The following is a 20225-nucleotide window of genomic DNA, read 5'->3' as shown; positions in this document are numbered from 1 at the left end:
GGGATAGCATCTATAAAAATCTTCTATGCACCAAAGGAAACAGTCAAGAGCATAAAGAGAAAGCCTCCATACTGTGAGAAAATCCCTGCCGGCTAATCCTCTGAGAGAAGACTAACATAGATTATATAAAGAACCCAAAAACTTTAACACCAAGAAATAATTACCCAATCAAAAAATGGGCCTGAAGTTTTGAGATGCTACACATACTCCCTGATTAAGAAAGAAGTGGGCAACTGAACTGAATAGACACTTCTAAGAAATACAAATGGTCAATAAGTATATAAAAAGCATTCAATATCATTAGCAATCAGCAAAATGCAAATCAAAACTACACTGAGATTCCATCTAACACCAGTTAGAATAGCAATAATCGGGAATACAAACAACAATACATGCTGGCAAGGGTTGGGGGTGAGGGAGGAACGCTGGTGGGATTGTAAATTAATGCAACCACTATGGAGATCAATATGGAGGCTCCTTTAAAGATCAAAAATGGAACTACGATATCACCCAGCTACACCCCCCTTCTGTATCTTTCCAAATGAGTTAGTTAGGATACTATGATACGTTCATCGCAGCACAATTCACAGTAGCCAAATTATGGAACCAACCCAGGTTAAGAGATGAATAAGGAGAATGTGTTAGGCATAGCCAATGGAGTTTTACTCTGCAGTAAACAAAATTCTGTCATTGCAGGAAAATGAATGGAACTAGGGAACATTATGCTAAGTGAGATCAGCCAGTCTCAAAGTCAAGGGTCAAATGTTTTCTCTCATATGTGGAAGCTGGAGAGAAAATAAAAGACAAAAGGGACTTTGTGATTTTAAGGAGATCAGTAGACTAGTGGAAGGAGATTGGGGAAAGGAGGTGGGGAGGGGAAAAAGGAAGCTTGAGGAAAGAAAATAATGTGTCCATATATGAAGGTATCATTACCAACCCTACTGCATGTACAGGGAAGTGGGAGGGGAGAACAGGATGAAGTAAAAGGGAACCATACTAAAATGCGTGTATGTCTGGCTATATTACTACAATGTATACTTTTATATTTCACCCATAAAATGGGCTCTTTACAAAGTTAAATGAGAACTCATCACACTAGCCAAAGATTGACTGAAGGAGTATCTCTAAATTTTCCATTATCTATTTGCCAACAAATGGGAGTTAGCATGGCATGTCACCTTCTGCTGAGTTCAATTGAGCTCACTTATCTGTTCAAACAGAATGAGCTGAGATAGAGCAGATTTATCTCTTCATAATGAAGCCCTCTTCACACCACTTAAAATGGAAAATAAACTAAGCAGAAGAGCAGTTTGATAAGCTAATGTTTTTATTGTAAGTTTTTGGATTTTGCCTACTATTAAGAATAATGCTACTTTTCCATTTGAAATTAAAATAATTCCTTTTAAATAAACTTAAGGTAATATTTTTTGGTACTAGGGATTGAACCCAGGAGCATTCCACCTCTACTACACCTCAATCCTTTTTTATAAAAAAAAAAAATTAAAATAGGGTCTCACTAAGCTGATGAGGTGAAGTTGGTTTTGAACCTGTAATCCTGTGTCAGCCACCCAAGTACTGGGGTTACAGGCATGCAGCACCATGCCCAGCCAAGATAAATTTTGTTAAGCCAAAGAGAGTAAGGAATAGTGCTGTGGCACATATTGATGCTGGCATGCAAATGACTGGGAAATATTAAAATAGTTACATTACCAATATTCTTCTATCTGCCGTTTTGTCACTCACGACAGTAGGCTCCTTCCTAAAATAAAACAAAGTTAATGGACCTGGTAAAACCGTGCCCCTTTGCTCACTTCCCAGCCCTGACATTTCCCCTCTGTCTGCCCTTGGCCTGGATCATGGACCCAGTACATAGCCAGTACCCATTCCACAGACAAACTGCCTATTTTACAACCTATTTCCATGGATTCTCTGGGAAACAGTCACTATTAAAAGAAAACAGACCTTTGTTGAGCTGCTTACCACACAAAGAACAGGAGGCAGAAGCAAGTGTCCACGCAGCAGGGCAGGCTCAAGAGCGAGCCTGCGTCTATCTTAGGACCACCTGGTGATGGGGGGGTTGGCAAAATACCATGCATCTTTTTACGCACCTATTATCTGTACACCTTTGGAGAAATGTGTACTCAAGTCCTAGCCCTACTTTTTCTTGGATTATTCATTTGCTTTTGAGTTGTAAGAGGTCATTGCACATTTTGAATTTGTGTATTTGGTATTGGGGGCTGAACCGAGAGTAGGGGGGTTCTATTCCCTGAGCTACGATCTTCAAAGTTACCGAGGCTGGCTTCAAACCTGCAATCTTCCCAACTCAGCCTCCCAAATACTAGGGTACAGGTGTGCACCACCGTGCTGGCTCTCAACACTTAAAGTTAATTCCAGACCATCTATCTTACAAGTGGTTAATATGCAAAATACACAGGCTGGTGTGGTAAGTAAAAAATAAAATAGGACTGGAGGTGTTGCTTAGAGGTAAAATGCCACTGGGTTCAATCCCCAGTGCCAAACGGTGGGGGAGAAGTGTTAAAGATGTAGAGTAATGGAAACCCTTGTAAAATGTCAGTGGAAATGAAGGTGGGACCAGCTATAGAAACAGTATGGAGGTACCTCAAAAACATAGAACTTCCATACGATCCAGCAATCCTACCAAGTAGATGCCCAAAGCACTGAAATCAGAAAGCTCAAGTACCTGCACTTGAACATTTACTGCCGTACTTTTCACCAAAGCTGAAACATGAGATGTGGTTTGGCCAAGTGTCCCCCAAAGGCTTTTGTGTTAAAGGCTTCATGAAGAACACCCTGGTGCCTGAAAGGTGGTAGACCCTGCGAGAGGTGGGGCCTAGTGGGAGCAAGTTAGGTCACAAGGGGCATAGCCATGAAAGAGAATGGGACCCAAGCCCCTTTCTCAGCCACCATGATGTGAGTAGCTTCTACTGCATGTTCCTGCCATGAAGTACAGACTTTCCACAGGTCCAAAAGCAACAGAGCCAAACCCATGGGCTGAAACTTTAAAATCCTGAGCCAACATAAACCTTTCTTTTTAAGTTTACTTATCTCAGGTTTGTTATAGAACATAAAGCTTATTAGCAGTATACAAGCAAGCCAAGTGTGGTGGCGCATGCTTGTAATCCCAGCATTCGGGAGGCTGAGACAGGAGGATCACAGTTCGTGGCCAACCTCAGCTACTTAGTGAGGCTCTTTGCAACTCAATGAGATCCTGTTTCAAAATAAAGACTAAAGCCGGGTGTGGTGGCACACACTTGTAATCCCCGCGCTTGGGAGGCGGAGAAAAGAGGATCATGCAGGTTCGAAGCCAGCCACTCTGGTTTAAGAGACCCTGTTTCCAAATAAAGTATAAAATAGGTCTGGGAGTGTAGCCCAGAGGTAGAAGGGCTTTCAGGAACCCAAGTACCACACACACACACACACACACAAAGAAACAAAATAAAGACTAAAAAATAGGGCTGGGAGTATAGCTTGGAGGTAGAATGCCCTTGGGTTCCATCCCAAAACCGAAAAATACACACACACACACACACACACACACACACACACACACACACACCCTAAATGTTCATTTAGAAAATGCGGTACACACACTATTCAACACTGAGAAATAGATACTGGCACATACAATGATGGATGAATATTATGCTAAGATAAGCCACTCACCAAATAGAAATACTGTGTGATTTCATTTACATGATATTTAAAATAATCAAATTTACAGAAACAGAATAGCAGCTACCAGGGGCTGGGGGGAATGGGGAAATGTGAAATTCCTGCTCAGTAGATAGAAAGTTTGTTATAAAGAAATGAGTAAGCCCTAGAGATCTGCTACATGGCATTGCACTTATATTTAATACTGTACTGTGAGCTTAAGACTCGTTACAAAGGTAGATCTCACTTAAGCATTCTCACAAAAACAAACGCCAAAAGAAAGTGAATTTGCCATTTCCAGGCAACTACAGATCCACTTTCCATCCTACAGATTGGTTTGCATATTGGAGAATTTCATGTAAGTGGAGTTATGCAACATGTATTTTTATATGACTTTTCATTCATTGGGTGTAATTATTTTGAGTTGTTCATGTCACAGGTATCAACAGTTCATTCCTTTATTTCCTTGTTATGATCCCATTGTGTGGATATACAGGTTAGCATCCCTAATCTGAAAATTCCAAGTGCTCTAAAACAGAGTACCAACATGATGCCACACATGGAAAATTCCACACCTGACCTCATGTGACAGATTGCAAGCAAGACACTAGAACCCTAAGAGTGAATAAAATTACCTTCAGGCTATATGTAAAAGGTACTTATAAAAAATAAGTGTTTAGACTTGGTTCTAAGTCATACTATGAATATGTAAATACCCTCAAACCAGGAAAAACTTTGAAGTACTTCCAAATCCAGGCATTTGGATAAAAGATATTCAGTCTGTACCAAAATGTGTTTTTCTATTTCTTTATGGGTAGACATTTGGGTTGTTTCTATTTCAGCACTATTATAAAGAAAGGTGTTACAAGCATTCATGCAATCCCTTTGCATGGACATGTGCTAACAGATCCTTGGGGAAAATACTTAGCATTGGAATAGTCAGCATGTTTTCAACATTTTAAGAAACTACTAGCAGCATGATTTCCAACTGCTTTGCTTTTTCAGACATTTGGAATATCTAGCCTTTCTAATCTTAACCATTCTAATAGATGGGTAGTACACCTCATTGTAGTTTGTTTATATTTCCCTAATAATGTTGATAGCTGTTTAAATCTTTTGCCTGTTTTAAATTGAACTGCATTTTTACTACTAAATTTCGAATCGATTTATTTCAGATACAAATCTTTGTATTAAAGATACATTTTCTGTAATTGATGTCTCCTTTCGTACTTTCAACAGTGGACTATAGCTGGGAGTGGTGGCACGTGCCTATAATACCAGTACGTGGGAGGCTGATACAGGAGGATCACAGGCTAAAGGATAGTTTCAGTAAATAGCAAGACTCAGCAGCCTAGTGAGATCCTGTTTCAAAACAAAAAATGGGCAAATAATTAAGAAAGTAAAAATTTTAGAAATAATGTACACTCTTATGCTCATTATAAGTGATTTTTTTTTTTTTTTTGCTTCTCTTGATTTATTTTGTAGTGGGTATTGAACCCAGTGGCATTCTACCTCTGGGCTTCACCCACATCCCTATTTTCTTAATTTTATTTTATTATTATTTTTTTATGTGTGTGGTACTGGGGTTCCTGGAAGCCCTTCTACCTCCAGGCTACACTCCCAGACCTATTTTTACATTTTTATTTGGAAACAGGGTCTCCTAAGCCAATGCGCGCGGCTGGCTTTGAACCTGCGTGATCCTGTCTCTGCCTCCCAAGCGCGGGGATTACAAGCGTGTGCCACCACGCCCAGCTATTTTCTTAATTTTAAAACAGGGGTCTTGCTAAGTTACCACGCACTGGCTTTGGACTGGCTATCTTCCTGTCTCTGCTTCCCAAGTACAGGGATTATAGGCAATGAAATCTAATTTATCGGTCTGTTTTTGTACAGACTGCACTTTTCATGTCATATCTAAGAAATTTTGCCTGAAGCAAAGTCAAAGATTCATGGTTTAAGATAGGTCCAACATATGTTTATGATCCATATTTCAGCCAATATCATGTGGTAGAAGGATGAAAGGCCACTTTCTTACAAATGAGATTCAATTTTTTCTAACATCTTTTGTTGAAAAGTCACCTTTTCTGGCTGAATTGTCTTTGCATTTTGTCATAGACCATTTGTCCACATACCTGTAGGGCTTCCTGGTTGGTTTTGTTCACCTTTCTGTCAGTACCACACTCTTGATCTTTATAGCAAACCTTACAATCAGCTGGTATGTGAACCCTCCCACTTTTTCTTTTTGGTCATCTCAGGTTCTCTAAGTTTACACATGGAGTTAAATATCTTGCCAAAGTGTGTTCTTAAGCCTACTAGAATTTTCATCATGACCATACTGAATTCATAGGTCAACTTGAGAAGAACTGGCATCTTAACACTCTTCCCTCTCAAGAGCATAGTATCTGTCTCCATTTATTTAGATCTTAGTTTCTCTCAGTGCTCTAAGTCTGGGGTGGTGATACATACTTGTAATCCCTGTACTTAGGAGACCAAGATAATAGGATTGCAGGTTCAAGGATAGCCTCAAGCAACCTAGGGAGACCATTTCAAAACAAAACAGAACTGGGGGTATGGCTTGGAGGTAGAAAATCCCAGAGTTCAATCCCCAATAAAAACAACAACAACAACAAAAAGTTCTGTATTTTCTGTGGGGCAGGGATGGGTAGATCTTATGAATCTTGTCAAACTTAGCCCTAATAATGTCTTATTTTTAACATGATTATAAATTGTACTGTCTTTTAACACGCACGTGCGTGTGTGCGTGTATGTGCACAGGTGTATGTTACAGGGGATTGAACCCAGAGGTATTCTACCTCCAAGCCACAGCCTCAGCCCTTTATTTTTGTTAAGGATAGTATCAAACATGCGACCCTACCTCAATCTCCCAAGTGCTGGGAATATAGGCATGTGCCACCATGCCAGGCTTGACTTTTATTTCAATTTCTAATTGTTATTAATGTAACAATGATGATTTTTGTATATTGACCCTGTGTCTCTCAAAATCATTGTCTTGTGGCAGAAAAATACACTGTCAAAGTTAACCCAAGAGATAATAGTGAAGGCCTTCAGGTCTAAGTAAAGTGTCAAACCAAACTATTCAACAGAAAACTTCAGTGTTCTCTCTTTGGAAGGGTTGGGGGGTAGCCAGATGTAGAAAAGGGGCAAAACCTAGACTGTCAACTTGTAGTACTCACACTGTCAATGAGTTACATGTTTTAGTTTCACAATTGTTAAGATTTAGAATCAACCTAAGTGCCCATCAGGAAATGAAGGTGTTAAATATACACAATGGAATACTCTTCAGCCATAAAAACAGATGAAATCCTGTCATTTTCAAAAACATGCATGAACCTAGAGGACATTCTGTTAAGTAAAATAAAACTGACAGGGAAAGATAAATACTGCAGGATCTGACTTATATGTGGAATCTACAATAGTCAGACTCATAGAAGTAGAGGGTAATTCCTTTCACCCCTAGGCTCTGGTAGCCACCAGTGTGATAGAGGTCAGGAGTGAAGGGAGTGGGATGATGGAGAGAGATTAGGCCACAGATACAGAATTAGAGATGAGGAGTAAGTTCCGGTGTTCACCGGCACACTAGGGTGCCTGTAGTTAAAAGTTATGTATATTTCAAAATATCGGCAAGGATTCTGTTTTCCCCACAAGAGGTGACAAGTGTTTAAGATGGGTATGCTAAGCACCATAATTTAACCACGACATGACAGATACATGTATAGAAACATTGCTCCATATCCCTCTAAGTATATTACGTTAATCGGAAACAGAACCTAAGAATCACTTACCCAAGTCTGTTTTCTAATTTAGGTGTCTGGACATCAACCGACAGTTCATCCAAAGGATACTTGTGCTCTGAAGTAACTTCTAATGACAGAAATTTTAAAAAGTGCTAGGCATGAGTCGACATTGATATACATCACTTAAGTCTTACGATAAATGGATCTCACCTTTCTGGGTGCCATCTGACCTCAGTTTCTGATGTGACACATCAGCTGTATTTATTTGCTGTAGGCAAAAAAAAAAATTATGTTATCTAAGTTTTAACTTTAATTTTTTTTTAATTGGTGCCTTGTAGGAATACAGATGGTAGAGGCATACATGCACACATCACTCATTTAGCCCTTTCCCAATTCCTCTTTTGAAAGTCCCTTGAGACCAATGTATATATACATATATATAGTACTGGGGATTCAACCCAGTGACATTCTATTTCAAAACTATACCCCCAGCCCTACTTTTTACTCTTTATTTTTAAACAGGGTCTAAGCTGCAGAGAGCCTAAGTAGCTGCAGCCGGCCACAAACTTACCATCCTCCCGTCTCAGCCTCTCAAGTACTGGGATCACAAGCATGCAACACCGTGTACAGCTCAATTCACACCTCTTAAGAAAAGCCCATTGGAGCCAGGGGTAGTGGTGGTGCTCATCTGTAATCCCAGTACTAGGGAGGCTGAGACGGGATTGAAGGTTCAAAACCAGACTCAGCAACGCCCTTAGCAACTTAGCAAGACTATTTCAAAATAGAAATGTAATAGAACTGGGGGTGTGGGTCAGAGGTAGAATGCTCATGGTTCAATCCCCACTACTCCCCAAAAAACACAAAGTAGATCGACTCATCAAGTGTTGTGCCCATCTACGTTTGTATCACTTTGAATCTCCATAGTTACCAATTATAATCGCCAAAGTATTTTTTAAAGAGACCTGCAACTGAATTCCAGGCTCTTTGTTTCACTAAACTTGACTACAAATGACTGTTGGCTGTTCCAAGAAATTCATATGCAATCACAGGAAAGGACTGGCCACTGTCAAATACAATCTCAGAGTATGACAGAGGAAAACAGACTCATAAAATTGTCTCCAAGAGCATCGATGCTTTTGAGATATGTGTACAGTTTTCTACAGGGACTTTTTTTTTTTGTGGTACTGGGAATGGAACCCAGGGGAATTCAACCTCTGAGCTATACCCCCTGCCCTATTTTTCATTCTTTTTTTTTTTTTTTTTTTGGTGGTACTGGGGTTCCTGGAAGCCTTTCTATCTCTGGGCTATACTCCCAGACCTATTTTTACATTTTTATTTGGAAACAGGGTCTCCTAAGCCAGCGCACACAGCTGGCTTCGAACCTGCGCGATCCTCCTGTCTCTGCCTCCCAAGCGCGGGGATAACAAGCGTGCACCACCACGCCCGGCCTATTTTTCATTCTTTAATTTGAAACAGGGTCTGAGTTTCAGATGGCCTCAACTAAGTAGCTGAGGCCGACTGAGAACCACGATCCTCCTCTATCAGCCTCCTGAATGCTGGGATTACAAGCGTGTGCCACCACGCCCAGCCCACAGAGACTATTTAAAAGAGGATTATTTATCTGGATGAATCATCTCTGGTTTAAAAAAAGTCATACTTCTATATTATACATTCTTGTAAAAAATGAATACTTATACATGCTAAATGCTTATACCAATTAGATACTCTGTTATTTTATAATTGTGTGTGTGGTATTGGGGATTGAATCCAGCAGAGTTCAATCTGAGCCACAACCCCAGTTCTATTTTGTAATTTGAAACAGTCTCCTAGACTAAGTTTTATTACATTGTTGAGGCTGTCCTTGAACCTACAATCTTGTCTCAGCCCCCCACTCAAGTAGTGGGATTGTAAATGTGCATCACCACGTCTGTCTTTTTATAAGTTTACTTTTTACATATATAAAAATAGAAATTGTGCATGTTATTGGTATATAATGACATTTCGATACATGTAAGCTCTAATGTTTAAATCTGTTTAAGCATATTTATCCCTTCAAACACATTTTTCTTACAGTAAAAACATTCAAAAATCCCTTCTGGCATTTAAAAGTGTACATTGTTATCTTACTGGGAATAGCACACCAGAAATTCTTATTCCTTTCTAGCCATAATTTAGTACACTGTGTGTGTGTGTGTGTGTGTGTGTGTGTGTGTGTGTGTGTGTGTGTGTGTGTTTTCCTGGGGATTGAACCCAGAGGTATTCTAACTCTATATATACCCCTGTCCCTCCCCCCCCCAACTTTTTTCTTTTTTAAAAAAGTTCTGACTAGTTTACTAAGGCTGGTCTCAAACCTCACTCTTTTCTCAGCCTCCCAGAGTACTGAGATTACAGATATCTGCCACCATGGCAGGCCCCATATTTTAAGACCCAAGAAGGCCATACCTATGAACTAGCTCTTACCTTCATTTTATATCTGTAAAGCCCCAGGCACAACGATATTGATTCATCTAAGTTCCTATAGTCAGTGAGAACCAGGTCTGCCTCCAAGCACTGGGCTCCCTTCCCTATGTGGGTTTCCTGAACTCGCCTCTAGATCCCAAATGAATGAAGTGAAGCAGAGACCTGCCATGCCTTCATCCGTGGGAGAACCAAGATGAGTGAAAGGAGAGGTGAAATGTAAAGGAGAACAAGCCCAGCAGATAAAAAGTAGTCTAAAGGAAGGGATGGTCAAGAAATGGCAGATGCTTGGCCAGGAGGAAACAGTCAAGAAAGGAGAGAAGGCGCTGGGCAGAGGCCAGGACCTTGCTCCCCGCTGCCTGCACTCACAGGAGGCTCCAGCTGACCATCCGAGGGAAGTGTTATCAGGCAGTGGTCGACTCCAGCACTCACAGGCTCTACCAGGCAGTTGGGTTCTTCTGTCTGTTCTGCAGACGAGGAAGAGCTTTTAACATAGCAGTGAGCTAGCAAGCACAACCCACACGCCCTCCCTTGCTCTCCATGGATGCACTCCTCTGGCACGCCATCATCTCTGGGTTATAGCAGGTGGTATTTAAGTGCTGCCTCAGACTTCAGGTAAGTCTGAGTGAGGGCTGGTGATGCATGCCTATAGTCCAAGTATGTGGGCCAGCCTTAGCAACAACCTGTTTCAAAACAAGAAAAAAAAAAGACTAGGGGTATAACTCAGGGGCAGAATGACCCTTGGAAAATGAAAGATTGGGGAGATAGGAGAGGTGAGAGGGAGATCTCTTTGGATATTTGGGAAGAAACTCATATACAGCTTTGTGTGTATCCAGGACCTGCCTCCTCACACATTTGTCATTTCCAACTGACCCAACAAGAGACTTAGGGACAATTACTGAAGGCTATTAGCAGCTCTTCTTTCATGCACTTAAATAACCACACATTTTCAGTGGTACTTTCCAGGTAAGGTGTCAGCAGTACTTTTAGAGAGATTCAGAGTCAAGAGTCTTGGTATTTCCCAACATACCTATTTTTCTTCCCTGGCTATTGGGAACCTTGGTCTCTTCTTCATGGTTACTAGAAAGTGCAGAGGATGTTTTCATCTGAACAGGCAGAATCTGAAATGCAAGCCAGAGCCACGTCTTTTAAAAGTAGTAACCTTTAAAGAAAAAAAGGAACTTAAGGAAAAATTAAGGCCTGACCTCTTAGCTCAATGCCCTGTCAGCCATTACTACTGTATTGTGTTTATTTCTTGTCACAAATGTCCTTGCCAACCTGTGATAGAGAAGGACTCTTGGTTCTTGTGTGTAAATAGGATGCATCAGAGTCAGAAGACAGACCACAGCAGTGCAGGCGCCAGATGGGCCATTTCCACAGGGAAAGACCAAAAGAAACCATTGGGGAAACTCCTTAAAAATCCTATTTCTAAAGGATTCCCAGGGTGGGTGTGGGCAGGAGTTAAAAGAATATGAAGAGGTGATATCACCCCAGAGAGGCGTCCAACTGTTCAGTCAACATTACAAAAGTATTTCAAGACATAAAGAGGCCTAGTTTCCTATGTAGTTAAGATGATGACACATGAAAACAACTAGGATTAGAACCCAGAGCTCTCAAGTTTTGTTTACATGGCAATTTCTAGAGCAAGTTTCTGCTTGACCAAAACTTCACATGAAACCCCAAGGACAAAAGAACCAACAGGAAATTAAAATGACACTGCAACAATGTGAGATAATAAAGAGCAAAATTTAAAAAAAAAAAAGAGAGAGAGAGAGCGAAGCGGCCACCTGTTTGTCTTCTCCAAAAGCTTCAAGGGAAGCTTGTGATATGCCGAATTGCAAATCAAAGTGGATTTCTATTTTCATTGCTTCTTTCTTGCTGATAACCATCGGCTTCTTTAGGTTAATAATTAGTATCTTCATTTTCTCAGTTTCTAACACACAAAAAATGTGGCATACCATTCATATCAGCATGATCAAAGTTTTTTAAATTTTAGAATTACTAGTAATTACCCTGGGGTATTTGCTAATCATCCAATAACTTCTGTAACAAGAAAATGAAAATATTAAATTACCTTAAATTTTTATTTAGAAACATATACATGACTAAGGATAGATCTTCCAAAACTAGGAAGTAATTTACTTCATCTGCAAAGAAATTTTCTGCAATATAATGTCTCCGTAAGAGCATTTTGTTTAAACACAGCAGCCATTTCACTTCCAAATACACTGAGCACAGTATTTATCTTTTCCCTTTCTTTGAAATCCCACATTTCTAAAATCCTAAAATCTAAAATTCCACATATTTCTAAATGTAATAATCTGCTCTCATTTCTTAAAAGACATGGAAGCATCACAGCAAGAAGTCAGCCTCAGACTGGAGCCTCCTTCCAACGCTGCCAGGATATCACAGACAAATACGACTTGGCTTTTACAAGGGACAGTGACTTAGATCAAAATCCATAGAGTTCAAGAAGAAGCCACAGTCAGGACAAAGGAGTTAGAAGCAGAAGAGAAGAATAAAGTCCATGAAATGTAAAGAGAATGTGCACTATCTCAATAATTCTTATATTGATTACATATATTTTAAATATGTTAGGTTAATAAATTATATGTTTCTATTTTGATATTTTAAATAAAACATTACTGGAATTAATAGCCACTGTTTTTGATGTGACTACTAAAAAGTTTTAGATGTAAACATGTGGTTTACATTTTGTTTCCCTAGACCAGTGTTGGCTTAGAGTAAACTCAGCAATTTCCACCAAATACTGATTTTACTGGACATTTGCCCTCCACTGAGGAGAAAGCCCCTAAAATCAGCCACAAATATTTTCTGAACTATTGTTCAGAAGCATAACCTGCAGAAGTTAATACAGAAGTTAGCTAGCGGGGCTGTGGGGCTCCTGGCAAACATGTAACGGTCAGAAAAAAAATACGTCAGGCTTCCAGAATCCATTGCCAATTTCTTAATCAGAACTGCTAGGTGACAAAATCAAAGTCTTGCTTGTAAAATCTGTTCCATGATCTGTATTTTCCTCAGCTATGAAAATGGAAATAGTAACACCGACTTCCTTTTGATGCTATGAGGCACTTGAAAGAGTTTTTTGACAAAGGTGCTGAAAAAATATGAAGAAAACACAGCCTTTCCAAACAAATGGTGCTTGGGAAACTGCTTATCCATCTATAGAAGAATGGAATTAGACCCCAACATCTCATCCTGCACAAGAGTCAACTCAAGATGGTTGAAGAACAGACCTAGAAAACACCAGAGACTTTGCAATTCCTAGAAGAGAATATAGGACCAACACTCCAACACATAGGCACTAGTAGAGACCTCAATAGACTTCCAAAGGTAAGGAAATAAAGCCAGGGTCAATAAGTACAACACAATTAAGCAGCAAAGAACATACAAAATAGGAAAAAATCTTTATCTGTTATCAGAGCTACTCCTCTGAAAACATCTAGAACATACAAAGAACACTAAAAAAAAAAAGCCAGTAGGAAATTGAACTGATTAGATACTTCTCAATGCACCAATAAAAGAACCTTTAAATTTTTTAAATTTATCATGATCAGTTTGTTTTCATCTTTAACTTCTACATAAAAACATTAAGCATACAGTTCAGTAGCATTAAGTATATTCACATTACTATACAATAGATCTTCAGTACTTTATTTTGCAAAACAAACTATTCTCATTGAACAACAACCACCCGTTTCTCCCTTCCCACAGCCCCTGACAATTGTCATTCTACTTTGCTTCTGTGAATATGACCACCTTGGACACCTTGTATGAATGGAATCATACGGTGTTTGTCTTTTTAAGATGGGCCTAGCAGAGTGACCTGGAGGGTGTGTGTGTGTGTGTGTGTGTGTGTGTGTGTGTTTTGTGGTACTGGGGTTCCTGGGAGCCCTTCTATCTCCGGGCTACACTCCCAGACCTATTTTATATTTTTTATTTGGAAACAGGGTCTCTCAAACCAGAGCAGCTGGCTTCGAACCTGCGCGATCCTCCTGTTTCCGCCTCCCAAGCGTGGGGATTACAAGCGTGCGCCACCACGCCCGGCTAAAATTTCTGTCTTTTTTAAGCCAGGTGTGGTGGCGCACACTTGTAATCCCAGCAATTGGGAGGCTGATCACGAGTTGCGGACAGCCACAGCTACTTAGTGAGGCCCTCCGTAACTTAGTGAGACCCTGTTTCAAAATAAAAAATAAGGCAGTGGGTGTAGCTTGGAGGACAAATGCCCTGGACTTCATCCCCAGATCCGCAAAAAAAAAAAAAAGAAATTTTTTTAAAAAGCTAAATAATATCCAATTGTATTATATACACATCAATCCATCCATTTCTCCATGGATAGTTATTTCTACCTGATCCCTATTTTAAATGCTGCTGCTATGAACATAGGCATAGAGAGATCTCTTCAACACACTCCTTTCCACCAAGACGTGGAATTGCTAGATCAAATGTATTCCTGCTTTTAATCTGTTCAGCACAGTGTTTACAATGAGAAAACAAGAAATCAAACCTGGCCCTGAGCAGAGCAGAACTTCCATCACACCACTCAGGCATTCCTGTCTCAAGCCATGGTCAAAGTCTGCCCTAGACTTAATACACAATTTATAAAAACCTCAGAGCTACAAGAACAAGGGGTAGCTTAAAGTCATCTTACCTCTTACACTGAAGTTAACAACTGCTTCCTTCCAAAGTTTTACTGGGTCCCACAGAGGACTCTTGAGAAAAGACATAGTTGAAATCCATGAGCACGTAATATATTTATAAACAAGCCTCTAAGCACTTCAAGTCTAATCAGAATTAAACATCATTACCTCAGTATCGTTTATATAAAAAGCTACACTCTGCGTTCCGAGGTTGAAATCAATCCAAAATCTCTCTAACTTTTCATCTGCCGGTTTTCTCATCTGTAAGAGAATTTCAGCACACATTATACACAGAAAAATCATGTCAAGGTTTAGGTAAGAGAAATATTAAATAACCTGTGCTTTTTCTGGAACACTGGTAACCTAATACCATAAGATCTCCATCACTCAACTCACTTGTGCAAAACAAGAGGAAAATCTCAATTATGTACCAACAAGCCAGTTTCAATAAGCTCCCATTGTCCATACTTAACGGATGTTTAGGTTTGCAAATGAACATAGACACCCACGTTTTTCTCTACGAATTCTCACAGAAGGAATAAACAGTTTTAGGTGGAAGCAGTAACAACCCACACCTATCTGGATAGTGAAGTCAGTAGCAAAGTGCATATGGGTAGAAACATCTAGAAAAAGAGGTATTGTGGTCAAATATAAATGGTGATTTGTCATGTAAGTTACCAACCATTAGAGTAGAGCCTAGACTTGAACAGTTAAAATTACTTTAACTGATAATTATATGTGCTGAAACAGAAAAGATGCGGAGTGAGGAACTTACAGAAATAGCAAATAGCTCCTCTGCCTCTCAACTTCCCATGGGTGCCATTCAGTGGACACCATAACAATGTCTTCTTCCACCCATACCATCAGGGGGCTTCTAGATAAATGTTAGGAAGGTTTAGTATTTTCTTTCCAAAATACTTGGGACCAGAAGGACTACAGATTTTCAGTTTTGCAAATACATAATGAAATTTCTTGGGAATGGGACCCACATCTAAATGCAAAATTCATTTATGCTCTTTATATACCTTATATGTATAGTCTAAAAGTAATTTTATGTGATTTTTGGTACAACTGTTTTGATTGTGCAACATAAAATTGGGTGTGGAATTTTCTACCTGTGGTGTCATGCTGGCATTCAGATTTTGGAGTGTAGAGCATTTCTAGTTTTTGAACTAGGGGATGTTCAACATATAATACATGTATGTATATAAGCATATATCATACTTTTATTCCCTGACAATGGAGCAGACACCACACTTAACTACTGTACAACCTGGACATCATTTTTTTGCATACATGCCTACTTTTTGAGAGCTACAGAGTTGAATGAAGGTCTTTGCCCACGTTTGTGCCACTAGAAGCCAGGATGATAGAGAGGTCGGTCCAAGGGCCCCAACTCAGGCTGGTGGAAGTGTGGAAGTCCAACAATGAATAATGAAGTGGAGAACTGAATCCTCAGCCAAGAAGGAAAACGGGACAGACTGAGTTTCAAGAATCTTTCCACCAAAATTAGTTCTTGAGAGACGGAACTTGTCTCTCAAGAACTAATAGCCATGAGTCGGAAGTTCAGCTTGAGAGGCTAACAGGAGGTTTAAAGAAGTCCTTTTGAAGAAGTTAGAATACTATAGTGACAGACACATACCCATGTTTATAGCAGCACAATTTATCAACAGCTGAATTACGGAACCAACCTAGGTATCTGTCAACAGATGAATGAATGCACGCGCGCGCACACACACACGCACGCACGCACGCACACTGGAGTTTTACTGAGCTGTAAAAAATTTATGTCATTTGCAGGAAAATGGATGCAACTAGAGAACGTCATGCTAGATGAGATCAGCCAGTCTTGGAAAATCAAGGGTCGTGTTTTTTCTCATCTGCGGAAGCTAGAGAGAAAACAAGGAGGAAAAGGGGGACTTTATGATATAGAGTGAGACAGTAGAGTAGTGAAGAGGATCAGAGGAGAGAGGAGTGGAAAGGAAAAGGAAGACTGAGGAAGGAAACAGATCAAATGAACTTATGTCCATATTTGAAGGTGTCACCACCAGTCTCGCTAGAAGGGGCGGAGGTGGAGGGGTAGAGGGATGGGACGCCGAGGGAAACACACCAAGAGATGTTGCCTGCATATGTGAATATACCCCTTTGACTCTCATTATGGTGCATATTACATTGCAACAATAGGATCTTTTCAAAGCCCTTCTGAGTAATAAGAGTATTAAGTCTGACTCAACTACTCAGCCCTAAACGTGAGTTTCACTGCTAACCACCCTCACAAGCCCAAGAGACAAACATACCTCATGCTCATCAGCAAAAGCAGCAATACATGGATATGAATAGACCCTGCAAAATATCCCAGTTAAAACATAAGGGTGGACCCCAAACAACTCACAGCCATCTACAACAAGTATTTATAACTAGGGTGTGCCACTAAGCCTCCTTGTATAGAGAATGTAAGGGAGTTTTAACCTGCAGGTGGGGAGTTAGTGTGGGTAGGTTGCAAATCTCTGGTATCTATGAGTCAGGTCTGCCAGTACTGTATAACAAAATTGTTTGGCAAGATTCCTTAATAAAGGAGTCAATTTAGCAAATATTGACTCATCAGGGATGTATTTGTTCATAATATGTATATCCTCAGTGATCCCAAATCTCCACAATGCTGTTCTTCATAAAAATAAATGGCCCCTGCTGGACATGGTGGCATGCACCTCTAATCCAGTACTTGCAAGGATGATACAGAAGAATCACAGGGCCAAGGACATCCTTAATAACTTAGCAAGATTCTCACCAACCCAGCAAAACCGTGTTTCAAAAATGAAAGTCTGGGGTGTAGCTCAAAGGTAGAATGCTCCTAGGCTCATTCCCCAGTACCACAAAAAAGACCCTCTAAAAGATGTTAATATATCCCAAATCATAAATAAGCTTAAAAAGTAAAAAGAAATATACTTTAAATATTCCCAAGTGAGACACTAGACAGGAAAGTATCTGACAGTCCTAGATTTCTGTTTAAAAAAAAAAAAAACCACTTAGTTGTATTCAGTAAAGGATGGATTTTATCGTCTCAAAGTTAAACAAATCTTAGACTTTTGAAGGAAATCATATTTCCAGAATACAACTAATCACTAAGATAATGCCCTGAGAGACATCTTACCTTCTTTGGTCTCCAAGTCTGTCATTTAGGTAATTGAGAAACTGTCGACAGTCCTTTAAAGTAAATAATAGCAACTTTTTATTTTATTTTTTTAAAGTAGCTGGGTGTGGTGGCGCACACTTGTAATCCCAGTACTTGGGAGGCTGAGACAGGAGGATCATGCAGGTTCAAAGCCAGCCTCAGCTACTGAGGCTTTCAGCAACCTAGTGAGACCCTGTCCCCAAATAAAATATAAAACAGGTCTGGGAGGAGGTGCATCCCAGAGGTAGAAATCCCCTGGGTTTCATCCCCAGTACCACACACAAAAAAGAAAAAGCTTTAATTAATAGTACCCTAGCCAGCACATAGAGGTATTTCTAAACATCTAGGAAAAACATCACAAGGTTCTACAGGGATTCATAACCTTATGTTAGTGAAACTTTGTGCCACCAAGACTTCAGACCCATGTTTCTGGGAGGAATCACCCTGCTCCAGCATTAGGTTTTCAGGTGAAGAATACTTAGGTCTCCGAGCGTATGCACAACTGCTTCATGGGGTCAAAACAACCAATGGTGAAGAGGGTGGGCATCGAGCTCGCAGTATCTGACTGCTCCTCCCAGTATCCACCTGCTGAACACCTGCCCAACACAAGTCACCCGCAAACACATAACATTAACAACTTTCGGTTTATCCAGGTGTTTTACACTGCCAATTTTTCTTTTGGAGAGCTCTCTGTTCAACTCCTTCCTGGGTTCTTGCTTTTGGCATATAGTCTTAAAAACAAAAATTGCTTTCAGAAATATCTTAACCAATAGCCATCAGGAGGGTGAATTTATTGCCCAACATTTGAACTGCCAGAGACACGGGACCACGTTTTTGCTTCTTTATGTTTGTGAGGAGTGGCTTGACTTATAGATGCTGCTCAGTTTCCCTCTATTTTCAGCTCTAAACAATATCAGCAGCACAATCCCTTCATCTAATCCAATTAAAACATTAATATCCTGGAATGAAATGATTTGGGGAACAAGATGATCACTTTTCTCCTATTTTGGTCAAACTTTCCTGCAGATGAGGGAATAACACTGAAGAAAGGGGAACTAAAGTCTGGGTGCCCACAACATCCCATAACTTAGTTTTTCCTGTTACGTGACTATTTGGAAGTGGGGTTTATTCCCATATTACAGATAAGGATGCTCAGGCCTCACAAGTCAACTATCTTACCAAAATACATACATCACATCAGGCAGGGTGGCCCATGCCTGTAATCTCAGTATTTGGAGGCTGAGACAGGTGAACCGCAGGTTCAAGATCAGCCTTAGCAAGTAGTGAGACTCTGCAACCCAATGAGACCCTTTTTCAAAATAAAAAGTAAAACAGGGTTCCTGGTGTAGCTCAGATATAAAATGCCCCTGAGTTCAATCTCCAGTACTACAAACAAACAAAAAAACATTGCAAAATCCATTCATCACCCAAGTTAGAGGAGGTGGAATGCAAACCCAGGTTTGAAATAGCCCCAAAGCTCATCAACTTCCTTTTCATTTAGATCATACTGAATCTGGCTAAACATCTACATAGATGGTCCTAGCTCAGAACAGAAGGCAAACAAAGGCTCAGATTTAATAAAATCGGAATTGTTGATAGTCCCAACTACATGGGCTTGGGCCACAAAGGTTTGGTTAACATGAGCAGTGCTATTACAAATTTTACTTTCATTTTAAGAAATTTATTATTATTTATTTTGCAATACTGGGGATGGAACCCAGGGGCATTCTAGCTCTGAGCCACATCCCCAGCCATATTTTTTTTTTTTTTGAAACAGGGTCTCACTGCGTGGCAAAGGACCTCACTAAGTAGCTGAGGCTGTCCAGAACCACAATCCTGTTTCAGCCTCTCAAATACTGGGATAACAAGCATGTGCCACCACACCCAGCCCTTAAGAACTTTTTAAAAGAAAAGGGTTAACCAGGCATGGAGACATATGCCTATAATTTCTGGCACTTGGGAGGCTGAGATAGGATGGTCACAAGTTTGATGCCAGACTGCATCAGTGAGGACCTCAGCAATTTAGCAAGGCCCTAATTTTTATTTTTTTTTAATTTTTACTGGTGCATTGTAGTCATACATCTTAATGGAGTACAAGATGGTAGAGGTATACATGCACACACCACCCATTTAGCCCTTCCCCACTTCCCACCCAAGACCTTGTTTTAAAATAAAAATATAGCCAGATTCTGGTGGCCCACACTTTTAATTCCAGTACTTAGAAGGCTAAGTCAGGAAGATCACAGGTTCTCAGCAGCCTCGGCTACTTAGTGAGGCCCTTTGCAACATAGTGAGACCCTGCTTTAAAATAAAGAATTAAAAAATAGGTCTGGGGGTGTAGCTTGGCAGTAGGATGCCCCTGGGCTCAATCCCCGGTACCTCAGTAGATAATAAAAATTAAAAATGGGGGTGTAGGCCAGAGGTAGGGGTGTAGCTCAGAGGTAGAATGTCCTTGAGCTCAATTCCCCAGTACAACAGGAGGAAGAGGAGACAGAGAGGGAAGAGGAGGGA

This window comes from Muscardinus avellanarius, assembly GCF_963383645.1.
Source record: "Muscardinus avellanarius genome assembly, chromosome: 14".
Taxonomy (NCBI): Eukaryota; Metazoa; Chordata; class Mammalia; order Rodentia; family Gliridae; genus Muscardinus; species Muscardinus avellanarius.
The sequence above is the reverse complement of the archived record's forward strand: the minus strand, read 5'-3'. Positions refer to the sequence as shown.